At 46.2% G+C, this 16,398-nt stretch overlaps 1 pseudogene; it reads left to right on the forward strand.

The window, feature by feature from the left end:
• Window positions 1-7,561: 7,561 nt before the first annotated feature.
• On the forward strand, window positions 7,562-14,409 carry LOC148774206 (tumor suppressor candidate 2 pseudogene; annotated as a pseudogene).
• Window positions 14,410-16,398: the final 1,989 nt, after the last annotated feature.

Genomic DNA, 16,398 nt, shown 5'->3' on the forward strand with positions numbered 1-16,398 from the left:
TTTCTAAGAATCCCTAGGGGTATTCACATGTGTCTGGAAATCAGTTCTGGTCGTTTGTAAATCCACTGCTGGCCAAGCCAGGACCACAAAATAGTCTCGAGCTGGAAATTTCCATTAGGTGGTCACTCTCAAGCTGGACTATTTTTCCCACTGCAGTGCAGTTAGAGGTACCATTGTTGGTGAAAACAGTCCCCTTCCACTCCCAAAGGCAGAGAAAATGAGGCAGATCCCTGAGCCCCTATATCAGCCGCCCTTCGGAGGTGAGAGATAAGTTCCGGTGTTGGGGCAGGACTGGATGTCATCACTTATCTCTTAACCTGGAGAGGCTGAGCTTTGACTTTCCAGCTCAAGCCCTAACAGACCTGTTGGGATGGGGCATCCCTCAAGCAGAGACTTCCAGCCCCTCTCTGGAGACCTTGTCAGTCTCTCCAGACAAGGTCTCCAGGGTAAGAGAGAGAATGACGCCACTCCTCACATGCCCTGCCCAGCTCTGCATTGTAACAGCAAGAGATTCACAGTAAATTTGCCCAGAGCTGATGTAACCAGCTGCATCCACTCACACTTCCACCTCCACCCCAGCACCCAGCCTCCTTGCTCACATTCTAGCCCTTTTAAGTCAGTTTCCTCTCTGAGACCTACTGTTCCCTCTTTCCACTGGCCTCCACCCAGGACTACTACTCTGCACCAGGGCATGTGTGCTAAGTTGCGTCAGTCGTGTCCAACTCTGTGAGACCCCATGGACTGTAGCCTTCCAGGTTCCTCTGTCTGTGGGCTTCTCCAGGCAAGAATACTGGAGTGGGTTGCCATTCCCTTCTCCAGGGGATCTTCCCGACCCAGGGATTGAACCCGTGTATCTTCCATCTCCTGCATTGGCAGGTGGGTTCTTTACCATTAACGCCACCTGGGAAGCCCCACCAGCCATAGTCTGTATTCTAGAAACCCAAGGGATATTAGAGTTCAATCCACTTTTCCCTCCACTGAATTCCTACATAGATGTCTAAATTCAGATGAGAGCTGGGGGTCAATCACCCTTCCCCACCCCTCTGTCCCAATTTCAGGAGCCAGCCATGTCCCACAGGCAAGTCCAACTATAGACGTGTGGGACAGTTTTGTCTAAGGCCATGGTCTTCAGTGTGAGCTTCACAGGGTGGTATGGAAATTTTAAAAACTGGGATCTCTCTTTATTTTCTAATCTCACGCTTTAAATTTTTTTACATGCATGTTTTACTACATACTAGCCGTGGTCAAACATTGTTTTAAACATTTGTTTAAAATGAGGGTAGGCAAACCAGTAGTGTCCACAGTATGGACCTGGGGGACCCAGAGGCCTCAGATCCCTCATTATGTTCGTGTATTTAATAATTTACATTTGAAGGTTCACTGTGGTACACTTTCATGTGGGTATTATGCCTGTTTACTCTTTTTAAAAACTCATTTTGTTTATTTATTTAGGGCTGTGCTGGACCTTCACTGCTGTATGGGCTTTTCCCTCTCATTGCTGTGTGCAGGTTTCTCATCACAGTGGCTTCTTTTGTTCCAGAGCGCAGACTCCAGGGCACGTGGGCTTCAGTAGTTGTAACGCATGGGCTCTGGAGCACAGGCTCAATAGTTGTGGTACACAGGCATCCTCTGAGGCATGTGGGATCTTCCTGGATCAGGGATCGAACCTGTGTCTCTTGTACTGTCAGGCAGATTCTTTACCAGGGAAGACCTGTTTACTCTTTTTTATTTATCAATAGGGTGGCAAAACTGTTTTGCTTTTCAGTTTTCGGGAAATTCACACCACATTTGCCTACCAAGTCTTTAGTAGGTCCATGAAAACATTAAAATTTAAACAGATAACATTTGAACTTATTACTACTGTTATTAACTAATCTTGTTGCTTTCATTGAGACAAATTTCAGTATTTTTTTCCAACTTGTGAAACAGCTGTTTTTTGGGGTTTTTTTACATTTGTTTACAACTGCTGTGTGATTAATTGCTTTCAACGGCAGAAAGCCTTGATGTTATAGGTTCCACTTTCAAAATTTCTTCCAAATCTTCAGAAATGTGAAAAAACCCGGACAAAGGAATTCATTCGTCACAGTAAATGGAACTGTATTTATCCATAGCAAGGTCCACTTACACATCATTCGTTGTGGTTGCTGACTCACCAGACTTCAGGGCTGCCTTGCTGAGGTGGACTCATGTGAGGTCACGCTGAAGCAGGCAAGCAGTGATTGAACGGCACAGACACTGAGCTGCAGAGTCGGTGTGACAAGTGGACATGTGTGGAGAGAACAGGAAGGGCTGCGCTTTGCTAGTTGCATAGGTTCTTACAATCAGTGATTTATGTGCCATCGAGGCCTGAATTCAGGGTTTCCACTGTCCAGCAGTGGTGTAGTCCATTGCTCACCATCTTTCATTATGGCTCCCAAGGATGCCCAGCTCCAGGTACTCACAGCTGTGTAGTCTCCTCCCACACTGGGCCAGGGGTGATCTGTGTGATCCAGAGAATATGGCAGAGTGATGGTGAGTCACTTCCAAGGTCAAGTTCTGAAAGATACCTTGGCTCTTTTCTTGGATGCTTGCTCACATTTCTTTCTTTCTCAGACCATCCACTCTCTAGGGAACCAAGCTGTCATGTTAAGAGCAACCATGTGCGGGTTCCTGTGTTAAGTATGGGGAACACAAGAGAGAAGGCACAGCCCCTCTTTTTAATGTAATTGTGTCTCTTAAGAAAGACAGAATGTGCTCAAGTAAATGCTGTGCAGCGTACTGTATATGTGTGCATGCTTAGTCATTAAGTTGTGTCCGACTCTTTGTGACCCCATGAACTGTAGCCCACCAGGCTCATCTACCCATGGGATTTCCTAGACAAGAATGCTGGAATGGGTGGCCATTTCCTCCTCCATGGGATCTTCCCCACCCAGGGATCAAACCCACATCTCCTGCATTGGCAGGGGGTTTCTTTACTGCTGAGCCACCAGGGAAAGCCCATACTATGTATGATGACAGTGGAAAAAGCAGACCTTCCATGAACATTCAAGGAGGCTACATTCATTTCAGCTTTGGTTCGCTGAAGAACCTTTTGAACCAAAGAAGAAAAAAGTAGGTGCCTTTGAGGCATAGAGGGACAGGTGAAGGGAGGGGGGGTCCTTTCAGGCAGACGACTGTGTATATAAAGACAGGGAATTGGGATCAATACTTTGGCCACCTCATGCGAAGAGTTGACTCACTGGAAAAGACTCTGATGCTGGGAGGGATTGGGGGCGGGAGGAGAAGGGGACGACAGAGAATGAGATGGCTGGATGGCATCACCGACTCGATGGAGGTGAGTTTGAGTGAACTCTGGGAGTTGGTGATGGACAGGGAGGCCTGGTGTGCTGTGATTCATGGGGTCGCAGAGAGTCGGACACGACTGAGTGACTGAACTGTACTGACCTGAAGGATTTATCGGAAAAAAGAATTTATTGGCATTTTAATGGACCCCACTTAAAAAATAAAATATATATGAGAGGAAACATCTGCCCTCTAAAATCACACACTTCCTAAGACTCGAAGCTGTAACAGATCTGTTGAAACTTTTAGACCAGTGCTGTTCAATATGGTAGCCACTGGACAGAAGAGCACATTCCGTTCTTGAAATCTGTGTCGTCCAAATTAAATGTGCTGTGAATGTAAAATACACACCAAAATTCAAAGACGTAACCGAAACCAGGTAGTTATCCCATTAGTAACATTTTGTATCTACTACATGTTGAAATGATGTTTTTGATATCATGAATTAAAAAGAATACGGTATTAAATTGATTTCAGCTATTTCTTTTTTATGTTTTTAAAGGGGCTGCTGAGTTTAAAATCCTCTCAGTGGTCTGTCTTCGTGGCTTGTGCCATCTCCCTCTTGGGCAGCCCTGGTTTGGGCAGCTCTGGCATCAGCACTGTGGAAGAGGAAGAAGGAATGGGGTCAAGGGATGCTGGGAGGACCACAACCAGCATGCTTTCCTCTACCTTCACTCTGTGCTGAGAGGATCTAGATTGAGGCCAGGGGGAGCTCGGGTGGAGAAGAGGCGGTGCCAGAGCTCAGAATCCAGAGGAGGGGCGTGTTTGCCGGGCAGCCCTGTGACATGTGGTGTTGATGTGAATTCTTAGTGAATAATGTGTGATGATGATTTAGTTATACCCTCCTCCCAGCCAAAGCTTTTTGGTTCAGGATTCTCTGGAGCATTGGCATCCCTTTTGCAGCTAATATTAGAGCATGGATGGGGTGGAGTGGGAGGGAGGAAAGCTGCTAAGAGAAATGGAAGGGGCACCCATAAAGACAGCAGAGCTAAGGTCTATCTTATCTCTTCAGGAAAGTTGAGTCTGGTTCTGGACATATTCCATATACTCTGCCAGAAGTTCTGAGGTTCTAGCAAGTCTCTGTCACTCTATATGATTTAGGGTCCTTGCTAGGTGAATTTTGGGGTAACCCATTATCTTTATCTTTTTGACTTGTGAGAGACTGAACTGGGCTTTATTGGACTGGACAAGATGATAGGAGCTCCCAGGTCTAAAGATCCTAACACTGGCCAATAACCCCGGCAATGACAAAGTCAATCGTTGGAGGTCGTCCAGGCCCTTGGCCAATATGCTGCAATGGAGCATTGATTTTTTTCTAATCTCTGGCACAAATTGTTCTGCGACCTTGCCAAAGCATCTATGTGTGTCTTTATATCCTTACTGGTTAACCAGTTTCCGGATCTGAAGAGCCAGAGTGTTCTGTAGATTTACTTCAGAACGTTTTTTTAAGTGCAGTGTCAATAAGAACATCGTGCTTTTTCAGGTAGAGAGCACTCTGAAGGAGAATAATTGATGGTATTCCACGACCTCTCTGGGAAACTGAATATTAATAGAAGAGGACGCACCCAAATTCCGGGGATGCTGCAGAAGGAGGCTGTTAAACAACACGTGGTCTGAGCTAGTTCCACAGAGAAGACCCCGGTGGGCTGTCTGTCCTAGAAGATATTATGTAGAGTTTGAGTTTGTTAGGGCCGACACCACAAAGAACCACAGGTTGGGGGCTTGAACAGCAGAAATGTACGGTCTCACAGCTTTGCAAGTCTGAGGTCAAGATGTGGAAAGGGTGGTTCTCTTCTGAGGACTGTGAGGCCTTAGACTCTGCTCCAGGCCTCTGTCCTAGGGTCTGTGGGTTGGTGCGCCTCAGCTTGTAGATGCATCGCCCTGATTTCTGCCTCCATCTTTACACGATGTGCATGTGTCTGTGTCCAAGTTTTCCCTCTGTGTAAGGACAGCAGTCATATTGGATTAGGACCCACCCTAATGACCTCAACTTGAACTTGAGTACCTCTATAAAGACCTTGTATCCAAATAACATCACATTCTGAGGTACCATTTAAATTTGGGGTGGGGGACACAATTCAATCCTTAACAAACTCTATTCAAGAAAAAGATTGATATGTTTTGCCTCATGTATATGTATATATATATTCTGTTGCTGCTAAGTCGCTTTAATCGTGTCCAACTCTGTGCAACCCCATAGACAGCAGCCCATCAGGCTCCTCCGTCCATGGGATTTTCTAGGCAAGAGTACTGGAGTGGCTTGCCATTGCCTTCTCCAATATATATGTATAAAGAAGTTTAAAAAATGATGAAGCAGACTCAATAAACTGAGAAATTTTGAACCTGGAGATTAAGTGAATCATTCAGTCGATGGTCCTGTAAGACAAAGATTTGGAAAATATGAAGGGAAGTTTAAGAGAAAACAGGAATAGAATGATGATCTCTGCCAATGCTGTCCAGTAAAATCTTCTCTATTGATGGAAGTGTCCCAAATCACCACCTGTGATTAGTAACTATTATTTCGGACATGAGAGGTTTACCTCTGCCTAATCTGTGTTCCAGAAGGAGATAATTAGAATGGGGAAGAGAGGCAATATCCAAAGAGATCATGGCTGAGAATGTTCCAGAATAAAGACCCCAATATTTATTCTAGGAAGCCCTTAAATTAAATGAAAAGAAGTATATACTGTGACCTCTCCATATTCAGACTGCAGAATACCAAAGAGAAAAAAGAAGGTTTTTACAGAGCAGCCAGTGAGACAAATCAGATCATCCACAAAGGATTGACAATGAGACTGATAGCTGTTTCTCATTGGTGTTGGTGGAAGTTTCCGGACAAAGGATCCGTATCTTTAATGCACTTAGAGAAAACTCGTCAATCTACAATACTGTGCGCAAAACTACCTTTTAAGAATGAAGCCACAATAAATATGACTTCTACAGACAAACCATGTCTGGTGGAGCTTCCCAGGGAAAGACTACCACCTTAGAAAATTTCAAAAGATTATTTTAAGAAGGAAAATCATTCAAGGTGAACATTCTGAGATACAGGTAGAAATAAACAGCAAAGATGTAGGTAAACCAAAGTAATGACTGTGTAAAACTATAAAAATAATGTCTAGCTTGTGCGGAAATCTAGATCAGAAAAGCTAATGTATTACAGAATAATAACATATAAGCTGGAAAAACCTTGACCACAGTTAAAGAGATATGAGGTCCTTATCTTATTTAACCGGAAAAGTAAACTCTAAAGAATAGACCAAAGCCTTTAACTTTCATACAGCTAGAGGCTAAAAGTGGAATGGGAAAAGAAATAAATAATCACCGATCCAGAAAAAGGAATGGATGCAGATTGAATCAGCACAATTAGTGACCCTGACCAAATGGACCTGTGTAGGGCATGGCACCCAACTGTAGGAGAAAATGTCCTTCTCCCCCAAAGCATATGAAACAGTAATGCAGATTGTTTGAATGCTAGGCCATAAAACTGGATTTCAAAACATTGTACTCACCCATATTGTGGTCTCAAACCACAAATAAAGACACAAATGATATGTTAAATGAGAGCTTCCCAGATGGTGCAAGTAGTAAAGAACCTGCCTGCCAATGCAGGAGACGCAGGAGACCCTAGTTCGATCCCTGGGTTAGGAAGACCCCCTGGAGGAGGGCATGGCAACCCACTCCTGTATTCTTGCCTGGAGAATCCAATAGACAGAGGAGCCCAGGGGCCACTGTCCAAAGGGTCACAAAGAGTCAGACACAACGCAGCAACTTAGCATGATATACTATGTCCTAGGAAAAGATGAAGTCCTAACCCTCAAGCTCTTCTTCTAATGGGGGGGCAGATGGTGTGTAAGAAAATGAATGAATAACAGTTACAGGAGGCCAGCAGCACACTGAACTTGAAGCACACGCGGCAGTGTAAAGCGACAGAGACCCAGGAGAGGGGTGGGTTGCGGGTGGCTATTTTAGACTTCAGGATTCTTCCAAGGACAGGAACTCATGCAGCCATTAGGAAGTGGAAAAAGCCCACATCCTAAGTAATAGAGTAGGGATGAGCTCCCAGCCTGTTGTCTTCTGTATGCAGCCATTTGTGGCCGGGCCAAGGTTGTGGGTAAGGAGGCTGCGAAAATATGAACAGGATGAGGCAGGTTAGATAAGGACTCTCCAGGACTTCGGCTCCAGAAGCTCTTATGAGCCTGTTGTCGGAGTCTCTCCTCACCCTGAGACCCACGGCCTCATGTTGTCCCGGCTCTCCGGCCCTCCTGGCGGCCCCTTCTCTGGAAGCTCCATGTTCAGACTGTTATCCGTCAACCTGCCTCCGTCGGGCTTTGTCCTGATCATCCAGGAGCCTGGCAGGATGGCCAGAACGTCAGGTGGGGGGTGGGGAGGCATAGCATGCCAGTTCCAAGTCCAGCTGTGCGACATCGGCCAGGCAGCTCCCTAGGCCTCAGGGCCTTCATCTGTGAAATGTGGAGGCAGACCATGACCTCTGGGAGACCTTCCAGCGCTAGATCCCCTGCGGCTGGGCTGGGGGCTGGGTCGGTGCTAAGGAACTCCTGACAACACACCATTGTGGGAATGTGAGGCTCTCTCCCTGCACGTATTCACCTTTTGAGCAAAACGTTTGCTCACCTTTGCCCAAAGAAGTGGGGTTTCATCAGCCTCTCGGGCAGAGTGAAAAAGAGAGAGTTGAGGCTGCCATCTGAGTCACCCTTTGGCCTCCTGGAGAGTCAAGAATTCTGAGTTTAGTACAACTGGGAGCAGCAGCAAAGACTTCCTATAGCAGAGGCGTTGTGTAGGGTTTTGAGGGACGTGAAGGATTTCAATAGATGGGGAAAGGCCCTCCAGAATAAGGGGCAATGGGAACTCATCAAGGGGGTGGGGAAGAGGGTGGCACAGGTGTCCTGTCTATAATACCCCTGGGTGGGGCGGCAGCCCATGAGAGTCAGTGCCCAGAGGTGCCTATGAGAGAGTGTGTAACAATAGCCATCTCCACCTTCGTGCCAGAGACTCCTGTGAGCTCTGCGTATGTTTTCAAGTTTATTCTTCAAACTGAGTCTGTGAGGTCAAGCATTACCATAACCCCCATTTTACAGGTGATGAAACTGAGGCCAAAAGGGATCGACAGTGAGGAAACTGGGATTCGAATGCAGGTCTGACTCTAACTCTGACATCAGGAGTGGAGAGTTCAGGAGGGCTGAGTGGGGTGAAAGAGCCTGGGAGCTGGGGATTTGAGGAAGGAGCCGGCAGATGTGAAGAAATTCCGGGTCTGCGCACGTGGACATGACCAGAGGAAGTCGTGAGGGGCTGACTCTGGTGGTTGGTACCTCTTTGTACCAATGTTCATAATGAAAGTTTTGCTTGACAGGTGATAAAGGCTCTGGAGGGACTCACGCGGGAAGACAAGTGTGTGCTGTGTGTTATCCTGACGCAGTTACTGGGGAGAGCGGGAGGATGCGAGGCTTGTCATTCTGTCTCTCGGGGAGGCAGCCAGTGGTGTGTGGAGTGGTGGGCTGGTAAGCTGCTCTACACACACACACACACACACGCACACACACACATGCACACACACACATGCCTTAGTTTGTAGCCTCTGCTGACTTCATGGTGTCAAGACTCCCCCAGAGGCTGATTTCAAGGTATCACTGTGATGTCACTGGACACAGAGTTGGGAAGAAAGATGAGAGTCAAGTCTCAGCACAGCCCTGAGATTTGTCATCGAACTAGATTTGGGTCTGGGGGGATGGAATGGAGGCCAGAAGAGTGCGGTATCCGATGCATTGCTCTTCACTGCTGTATCTTCTTGTCTGACCAGCCTCTTTCCTCCTGTGGAAGGGTTTGCTGGGGGTATAAAAGAAGAGAAGATATAGACTGTGAGAAAGGGCAAAGGCATGCAAGATCTGCCCTCCCTGGACCACACCAAGACCCTTCCCTTGGAGACCCTGCCCCTGAGGATCAACTTCTCCATCAATACATTGTTGTTCAGTCGCTAAGTCATGTCCAACTCTTTTTGACCCCGTGGACTACAGTACTCCAGGCCTCCTGTCCTTCATCATCTCCCAGAGTTTGCTCAAATTCATGTCCATTGAGTCAGTGATGCCACCCAACCATCTCATCCTCTGTCGCTCCTTCTCCTTCTGCCCTCAATCTTTCCCAGCATCAGGGTCTTTTCCAGTGAGTCAGTTCTTTGCATCAGGTGGCCAAAGTATTGAAACTTTAGCTTCAGCATCAGTCCTTCCAGTGAATATTCAGGGTTGAGCCTAATCTGGTTTTCCCTTCCTGAGGTTGAGAATGTGCCCCCAGAAGCTTGGGAGAGGCAGTGTGCCATAGTGGTCAAGAGACTGCCTGAATCAGGGTACAGGATCTACCATTTATTAGCCATGTGACCACAGGCAAGTGGCTTAACAACTCTCTGCGTCAGTTTCCTGCTCTGTAAAATGGGGTGAAAGCTGATCGCCGAAGAATTGATGCTTTTGAACTGTGGTGTTGGAGAAGACTCTTGAGAGTCCCTTGGACTGCAAGGAGATTCAACCAGTCCATTCTAAAGGAGATCAATCCTGGGTGTTCATTGGAAGGACTGATGCTAAAGCTGAAACTGCAATACTTTGGCCACCTCATGCGACGAGTTGACTCACTGGAAAAGACTCTGATGCTGGGAAAGGTTGGGGACGGGAGGAGAAGGGGACGACCGAGAATGAGATGGCTGGATGGCATCACTGACTCTATGGACATGAGTTTGAGTGAACTCCGGGAGTTGTTGATGGACAGGGAAGCCTGGCGTGCTGTGATTCATGGGGTCGCGGAGAGTCGGACACGACTGAGCGACTGAACTGAACTGAACTGAAAATGGGGTAATGTACTTACTTCACAGGGTTGTTGTGAGGGTTAAACTGTTACAAGTAAAGCCCTTAAAACAGTGCCAGGAACATAATAAGTGCCAAATGAATGTTTGTCACCATCATCACCATCATTATCGTCTATAATCGTTACTCCCATTTGCTGGTTTTCTGCTTTCAATGTAAACGGAAGCTATAATTAGTAATATAATTATAATGCACAAGTTGCAATTTATTTTCAAGCCTGCATGCCTTAAAAATTTCTCCAGGTTTATAACAACTTCTCAGGTTGAATATTTCTTAACGATAGTTATATTTCTCCATTGGTTTTCAGTATGTATATAGTCTGGGCCATGTGGACCTGGTGGAATTGGAAAAGGGTAACTCCTATTCCAAACTCACCTGGTGGGCAAAGGACTGCTCTATTTTAGACAGTTGGGTAGAGAAGAATGCCAATCAATGGATGACCAATTTCCCATCCAAGGAAATGGTAAGACTCTGCCCCTTCTCTCATCGTAGGCAGAGACACCTCCCTTCTTCCCCAAGGGACAGAAGTGTGGGGTCCAAGTCTATTCTGTATTCTTAGTGCCATGATATATCAGGGTCTAAACATCCTCCAGAGGAATCCAGTTTCGTCTGAGACCTGATTTTCCTGTACAGCATCCTGTAAGGTCAAAACGGCCCAATGATGTTAGATAAAAGAACTCAGACGCCAAATAGGTAATTTAACAAGCTTTAATGGCAGGTGCTCCCGGGCGGGGTTCCCAGACCCAAGCAAGTGAGGTCAAGGAAGTTCGCACCTGAACAAAGGCAAGAGGCAACTTATATAGCTTTACAGTAAGAAAAAGCGAAATTTTTCCCGAATATGGTAAGTTTTGGAGTGGTGTCCCTCATAGGTCAGTTAGCCGGGGGGCAAGACTGGGTTGGTTGCCTGGTCTGCTCGAGGTTATGCTGACGCAGTGGAATCGTTCTTGCTGTTTCTGGGCAGAATGCTGTTTCTGGACAGGAGGGGGAGGTTAGGAGAGGGTTGATTTCTACCAGGAACCGCTATATCAAGGACACTCTAGCAATGGGGGAGGGAATGAGGGAACAGAGCACAACAGTGAGCCTTTTTCTGCCAGCGGGAAAAAAGGAAGGGGGGAAGGGGAAGAGGCCACAATGGCCACCGAGGTCCGACCTTCCACATCCCTTGCAGTGAGCACCCAGCTTCTGCCCTAATATAACCAGTGATGGAGAACTCAGTTTCCTTAGGATTCTGTGTCTATTTTCAGATAGCTTATTGCTGATGTTTGGCTCTACATATGGAAAGTCTTTCTGCCTTCCCAAAGCTTCCAGGTACTCTTTGGAACACATAAGGTAAGTTTAATTTCTTTTCCATAAGACAATTTTTCAATTATTTGAAGACAGGCATCTTCTCCCTCTATGTCTTCTCTGAATAAGCAAGATGATTCCTTCATTTGTTCTATGTATAGCTTGGTTTTTGTTTTCTTCACCTTGCTGGCCGTTCTCCCTGAAATGCACTTCAGGTTGTATTCCTCACTTTTAAAGTGTGGAACCCAGAAATGAAGCAGAATCCCAGGCATGTTCTGAGTAGCACATAGCACAGGATGGAAATGCTGCCCTCCATGATCAATTCTTTACTTTCATTAGAGTCAGAGTTGGTCACTTTCAGTATTTTGCAGCCACGTTGCTTTCAACTGGTATTGGATCAATTGTTGACAGACACTCTCCAGGCTCTTTAAAAGTGTCAGCTGCCTTTATATCGAATTTCTCCTCTACATGTACTGTAAGATTTTAGCGATCAGGTCCTAGACTATTAACTTTATTAAATCTAATTAGTTTTAGATTTTGCTTATCATTCCAGCCCATCAGAAGTATTCAGTTGTATACAGGGCCTGTGAACAGATACCTCTGAACAGATACAGGGCCTCTGACAGATACCAGGAGACTAGAAAGCCCTCACTGGGTGTGACATAACTCCATTAATGAGTATTCTCTGGATATGATTTCTGAACAGTTAATAACCCACTCACATGTTCTAGCACCAGACCCATTTTTTCTCTACGTTAAGCACAAGTATATCATTAGAGACATCACCAAGTGTTTTGCTGGTGTCCAAATGCCTGAATGGAAATGTGTGAACATTGTCTTTATCTGCCAACCTCCCACTGAGGGATGGAAATGGGCCGGACTAACGGGGTGTGTTCTTGTGAACCCATGCTGGGTTCTATAATCACTGCTTTGTCATTTGGGTGCCCATTATAACATCGCTTTAGTAATACATTCTGGAGTCTTGTCTGAGATCCATATCATGCTCAATCATCCGTAGTTTACAGAATCCATTTTCTGTCCATTTTAGAAAATTGGAAGGCTATTTACTCATTTCCAGCCTTCTAAGATCTCTTGACTTCTTCCCAAACAGCATGCCTATCCTATCCCCGATCTCCCAACTTGTCCCAAATAGAGCTGAGAGGCATTTTGTTTTTGCTGTTGCCTTTTTGTCAGCCTGAGGTCATTTTGCTAAAATGCCGTCTCTGTCTCTTTCTTACTTGCTTCTTAAATTTGTGTCCTTCTTCCTATCCTGTTCTTTAAAATCAGAGCTTCCAGAGCACTGTATTGCAATTGTAAGTGAATATTGGGGTTACTCAGGGAGATTAAATAGTTATGCTGATTTCTTACCCTAGACAAATTGAATCAAAACTTCAGAGAGTGATACAAGCCTTTGTATTCTTTTTGAAAGTCCCCCAACAGACAGCCAAGGCTGGGACTATAATGGAGTGATTTCAGTTTTGTTTGGTTCTGGTTTTGGGTGCAGGTTTTGGTTATTTGTTTTAGATTTGTTTTTCTCTCTCTCTTTATCATTGACCTCACCTGTATCTGCATTGTGAGATTTCACTGTTTGAGAAATTTCTGAAACATTTTGAGTGCAATGGACCTTTGTTCCTTATGCCTCGGAATTGTGCTTTTCTTTACCTATGAATCTTATCTGGGAATCACACTGTCGCCATGTCTGTTGGCTCACAGTCTGCGAACTCGGTGACCTTTGCCCTAAGACTCCTTTTTCGTCGTCTTTGATAAACATTACTTTATCCTAGTAGGTCAGAATTAAATCTAGGACAGTAGTTTTTCCATTTGTGTGCTTAATCTTTTTGGAAACTTGGGCAAGGCAAGATTTAGGCTGCTCTGCTTTGGGCCAAATGAGGCTTTTAGTAGATGTTTATAGAGTTGAAATTCTCCATCACTACCAAATCATGCTTGTAGTCAAAAATGTATTGGGAACCTATTACACTTTTTATTTATTTGACCCATTGGTCCAGTCTATATATTGGTGATGGTTTAGTGGCTAAATCATGTCCAACTCTTGTGACCCCATGGACTGTAACCCTCCGGACTCCTCCGCCCATGGAATTCTCCAGGCAAGAATACTGGAATGGGTTGCCATTTCCTTCTTCAAAAGAGCTTCCTGACCCAGGGATCAAATCAGAATCTCCTGCATTGCTGGTGGATTCTTTTCTGCTGAGCCACCAGGGAAGCCAATCTATTATATGGTGCACGTGCTGTTCTGTGCTTAGTCACTCGGTCATATCAGACTCTTTGCGACCCCACGGACTGTAGCCCCCCGGCTCCTCTCCATGGGATTCTCCAGGCAAGAACACTGGAGTGGGTTGCTGTACCCTCCTCCAGCGGATCTTCCCAACCCAGGTCTTCCACACTCCAGGTGAATTCTTTACCATCTGAGCCATTAGACAAACCTAATTGTTCCTTAGAACTGCTCAGAGAGTGGTAAAAATACAAATTCTAGGATCCAATCCCAGAATGTATGATTTAATAGAAATTGTAACAAGAAATTTCATTTTAAAAGATCCCTGAAGGAGCCTGTGAAAGGCGGCAGCGGCGACATCTGTGAGCTGAGGGCCCTGTCAGAGCCAAATTTCCACGGGGCCCGCCGTGCGCCGGTGGCTCCAAAGCTCGGGGCCTGTGGCCCTTCACCTCGGCGGCGGGGGACGGCGGCCCAGAGGCGGGGGTCGCTGAGCAAGCTTTGCGGGAGGCTAAGTTGTGCCCCACCTTCTATTCATGCCGAGGCTCCATGTTTGATGACAAGGATGGAGATCTGCCTCACGAAGTCTCTGAGGAGACAGTCGTCACCAAGAACGGGCCAAGCTGGGGCGGGTGCATCAGAAGCTGATTCCTCAGGGCACCGTGAAGCTGGATCCACCTGGATTCCCCTGTGATCCTCTATGAGGTGTGAGCCTGGGGCAGGGGTGGCAGGCATAAATACCCCCTGCTGTAGCAAATCACCCCCAGGCTCAAGGTGTGGCCTCCTGTGGGGAACCGAGGCTGGGGCCACAGCCGTGAATAAACTCCACTGGCCTGGAACCTTCAGCTGCAAGCCAGGCAGTCCTACAGAGCTGGTTGGGTGTTGGTTTGTAAGTGGACTGGAGGTGACTGGTAGCTGACAAAGGCTGATGGCAGAGTTACCAGTCCATCTTCCCTAACAAGGAGCATGGCCGGGCACCTGCTGGTCAGTCATGCCTGCTTCCTGAGCCCTTGCCTGGCCTGCATTCTTCCAAGCTTGCCTAGGGCCCAGCCCTGCTAGAGGCTATAGCACCTTACAGGCAGAGTCTGCCTTTTTCCCGCTCCAGGGCAATCGGAGCTCTAAAAAAGTGGGAATGTCCTTTATCTCCCTTCATTTACCCTCCTGGTGGAGCGTTTCAGCCGTTGGCTACCTTGAATCCTCCTGTGTTGGACAGAGGCTGGGGCAGAACAAGCCTGATTCTTCCTGCCTACCTGCCTATTTGTTCCCAGGACGGACAATTTGCTGTCTGTTATTAGGAGTAGGGACTGATGTGTGGGAGGTTTCTCCCGCTACGCAGGGCTGGTCTGATTCCCCCCACTACTGCAACTAGTTGCTGCCCCTCCACCCCAAGTTGAGAGGGCATACAATGGGGAGTGGAGAGTCGGACACGACTGAGCGACTGAACTGAACTGAACTGAACTGAACAATGGGGAGCAGGGAGGGCTCTGGATGCCTGTGCGCCATCCCACCTACTGTATCTAATCCCCCTTGCCCTGACACATCCACTACCCTGTGGTAAGGCACAGCACCCAGGGCTGGTGCCAGTAACTCTGAGGAACCCACCACCCCTTTCCCTACAGTATACCCATCCCTTCAGGATCAATCAAGAGAAAAGTACTGCAGCCCTTGGGATGGGGGCAGAAAGGAGAGAACAACCATAATGGGAATACTTAAAATGTGAAAGCTTGTAAATAGTCCAGTCCAGGATGTTGTTGGGATAGAGTCTGATTTCTACATAGAAATGATTTTTTTTTTTAAATTCCTTGCTGTGCCAACTCTGTGCTTAAAGCATCTGAGAAATGCTTTGGGGAGGATACGCCTCAATCTAGGAAGGCTGTTGTGTTATTTGTTCAATAAAATTATTTGTAGACCCTGAAAAAAAAAGTCCCCTGAACAATGTTGATAATGGGCCAGATTTAATAAGCCCTGACCTGTACCACAACATCACTTCTATTCTTGTCCCCTTATCTCTTGGCTCTTCAGCTCGTATCCATCCACAGGCCTATGAATTTCCACAAGGATGTCTGTCTTCTTGGCATAGCGTCTGGTCAGTCTCTTCCTCTAAGCAGCGTATTTGTCTTGAATAGAGCATATGCTTCCAGCAGCCTATTTCAGTTCTGTATCTCTTCTTTCCCAAGCCTGGTGAATGAAACAAGTTCATATTTATCGCCCTATCTTGTAAGAATTTCTTTCAAATTATCCCAGATTTATTTTGTTACTCATGCTCTGCTGACGGGCATAAAATAAGACTTCTCAGATAAGAACAATTTTTTTTCTGCCCCCCACTCAGTTGCTTTCTAGTTAAAACAAACATCACCAGACACTTTACTCATTCTTACACATTTGCTCTATGTGATATCTTCTGATTGGCGCAGCAATCGGTTTTATGGATTTATCTGGACATTTTATGTGTTGTCTGTACTTTATGTTTAAGGCATTCTTCCCCGCTCCCCTTTCTGTTCTCTTTCCTTTCAGAAAACATTTTATTGTGAAAGGCTAAAAAACACTTCAAAGTAGAGGGACTAATATAGTGAAGTATAAGGTACCTCTCTTGGCCTCAGCTGTATGCCAGTTGAATCCTTCAGAAGGCAGATGCTAAGATGGAGTTAGGAGAGCATATGTCTTATCGGGGGGTGACACCCACAGGAGGAAATGGGAGGA

This window comes from Moschus berezovskii, chromosome 23, assembly GCF_049115385.1.
Source record: "Moschus berezovskii isolate FMDL1 chromosome 23, NW_MosBer_1.0, whole genome shotgun sequence".
Lineage (NCBI taxonomy): Eukaryota > Metazoa > Chordata > Mammalia > Artiodactyla > Moschidae > Moschus > Moschus berezovskii.